This window comes from Miscanthus floridulus, chromosome 14 (genome assembly GCF_019320115.1).
Source record: "Miscanthus floridulus cultivar M001 chromosome 14, ASM1932011v1, whole genome shotgun sequence".
Classification (NCBI taxonomy): Eukaryota; Viridiplantae; Streptophyta; class Magnoliopsida; order Poales; family Poaceae; genus Miscanthus; species Miscanthus floridulus.
The window spans coordinates 76,619,158-76,622,442 of record NC_089593.1 but is presented as its reverse complement, the minus strand read 5'-3'; positions in this window follow the sequence as shown (position 1 = coordinate 76,622,442).

Below are 3,285 nucleotides of genomic sequence, written 5' to 3'. Positions count from 1 at the left end.
CCCAAACGATGAAGATTACAACTTCAACCCAAACACATATGAAGGAGAGTTCTATCAAGAAGATGGGCTACTAGGGAGGTTGGTGATAGACTTAATCGAGGCGATCGGAATGGAAGTAGACAATGAAAGGGTCGATGACGAGGAAGAAGGAGATAAGGTGCAAAATGCCAAGGACATAGAAATGCTTGAGCGATTACATTCAGACAATGACGATGAAGGCAACATTGAACCTTCGGACAGTGTTGTTTATTTAGACAATTTTGATAGTGATGACGAGACATATGATCCAGATAATCCCAATAATGATGATTACTTCAATACATGTAATACTATGTTATTTTGTAATCGTGTTTTGTTTATTTATTTAGCATCTATTTTTAACATATGTACTAATATGTCTTGTTTGTTTCTTTTTAATTGCAGGTAATTGAACAAAGATGGCGGGCAGTCGTGTGCCAAGGAACGTGAACTCGAGGTTCATGAGGGCACGCGATGCAGATCCGGATGCAGAAGAGGGGTCGTCGGACGGGAGGAGGCAGAGGGCCAGGAGCAGCGGTAGCGGCAGCGGTAGCAGGAGGGGCCGGCCTCCTCTAGTCAGGCCGCGTGATGTGCCAGAGGAGGAGTGCCGTACCCCGAACTCCTCGGACGAGGAGGAGCTGGTTCGATAGACGGACGACGAGGGAGACGAGGCACAACAGGGCGGCGAGGCTGGAGGCATAGTTGGTTCAGACTCCTCTGCTGTGGCCAGGATCTACTTGCGAGGTCCCTCGAAACTCCCTAGGCCTCCGCTTCTTCCCCTACGCCCAGTGATCCACCCCCAGGGGGACAGGTAAGTAACTTTAGATTTTATCACAGCTACTTCATATAACCTGTTGAAAATTATCAGAGAAACTAATAATGTTTGTTAATGACTTGTGCAGGCACTGGCTGGTTGTGTCGCCTGGTGACTCACGCAACTCCAACCACATCCTGGGTCTTGTGTGCAGGCACTTTTACCCCGGCATTGTCACGCACAAGGGGAACACTGAGCCAGCCAAATCATGGGACCACTACAAAGATGCCCCCGATGCATGTGGAGATAAGCAGGAGCGGGTGAGGAGAGAGTTCTGGGTAAGTCTCGCTCACACAACTTTGATCAATACATCGCATTCATTTGACTTTTTTTGACATAATGAATTGATACATTGTGTCTGTCTGCAGACTTTTTTCAGATGTGAAGAGGGACAGGAGGATAGGGTGGAGAAGGTGATGGTGAAAAGTGCCAGGAAACGAATCACCCACATGCACTACGAGGAGCGCCTCACTTGCATCGTCAAGTACTACGCCATGCACCTTGGTGAGAAGATCACCAAGACATAGGCAAGACAGAGGACGCTGACCCGGGAACAGTACCTTGAGGTAAATGAAGAAGAATAATATTGATTCGTTTTGAGATTAAGTAGCTTTAATTTGGTATTCTTACATCTCAAATTCTTTATGACATGTAGACAATTCCATGGTGGTGCGAGTCGTATCGGGTCTGCTGGGAGATGATCGTGGACATGTGGTTCACGGAGGGTTATATCCAGGACCACGAGGCGGGGCGGGAGCGGCGTATGGCAGCGATAGGCCCCACACACCATCTAGGCAGCCGCAGCCTTGGCGCGTACAAGCAAGCATGGGTACGTGAATTTTTAGTATTCTTACGCTCCATTCTGCATGTTTCTTCTAATCATCTTGTTGTCTTTCTCGCAGTCGGCGTCACATGGTGGGCAGTCCATCTCCAATTTCATGGCATATGGTCTGGCCCGCAAGGGTAAGGCGACGTCCGCAGTCACCTTCACCCCGGATGACCCGCCCGAGTCCTACAGCAACCCGAGCGTCCACACCAACATTAGTTCATACGCGTCGGAGGCAAGGTCGGTCCATGGGCCAGACTGGGATCCGAGCACCGACGACATCGATGGGACGATGGTCATGAGGCTCGGACAAGGCAAGAAGCATGGGCGGTACTGGATAGGCGATGGCACCCTCGAGCCCAGCGAGATCCCCTCCCTCCCCCAGATCCGAGCACAGACCCCGAGCGGAGGCCCGGCCATACGCCAACGGCCGTCCCCTTCACAGCAGCGGGTCGACGCACTCCAGGTTAGTCCCGTTTAACTCTTCGTACATTGATCTTTAAATAACTTAGTTACCTTTGCATTACTGAAACATTCGATTGAAATGTTGTAGGCCGATAACGAGAGGATGACTCAGGAGCTGCGGGACCTAGCGGCGAGGACCGAGCGGGCCGAGCGGGAAAGACAGGACGAGCGGGCCGAGCGGGAAAGGCAGGCCAAGCACCTGGTGGAAATTACGACGTTCCTGAAGAACTTTGGGCAAATGCACGGTGTAGCTGTGCCGCAGTTCGCTCCACCGTCGCCGCCAATTATAGCTAGTCCTGTGAGTATGAAACCAAATTGCTTCGACTAGTGCTTTCATTAGATGACCACTCTAACAGATGCAATCTCTTGTCCTTTATGCAGCCTCCGTCGGCGGGTTCGAATAACCCATCTCAGGCGCAAGTAGGCGACGACACTTTTCCTTCACCAAGCACTCAGTTTCCTCCCCACCGGTAGTTTGTATCTCTTTTTCACCGTTTGATGGACATGTGATGCACTGTGATCAACTATCGACTTGTTTCGATGGATATTGGACCTATTATGCTTGTGATGTCGTGTATGTGAGATATTGTGTGATCGACATGTGATATATATGTGGTATTGCCTTTGTGATGAGATGGATGTGATATATATGTGCTATATTGTGTTTCTGATGTCACAGATGTTATATATATCTCTTATATGCTGTGTTTGTGAATATAGAATCAAAAAAAAATTAGCCTCTTTGCCGAGTGCCAGGGCCAGGGCACTCGGCAAAGAAATTACGAAAAAAAAATAAAAAATCTTTGCCGTGCGCCGACCTGGCAGGGCACTCGGCAAAGAAATTATTAAAAAAAAAATCTTTGCCGAGTGCCTCCCCGGTAGGGCACTCGGCAAAGAAATTTTGAAAAAAAAATTAAAAAATATTTGCCGAGCGCCTCTGACATGACACTCGGCAAAGCATGTGCTAACGGAACCGGTGCCGTGACGGTCACTTTTCTTTGCCGAGTGCCGAGATTGCACTCGGCAAAGACTTTGCCGAGTGTCCGATAAAAGGCGCTCAGCAAAGAATTTTTTGCCGACGGATTTTTTACCGGAGGCTCTTTGCCGAGTGCTGCCCTCGGCAAAGGCTTTGCCGAGGGCAAAGTAGCCTTTGCCGAGTGCA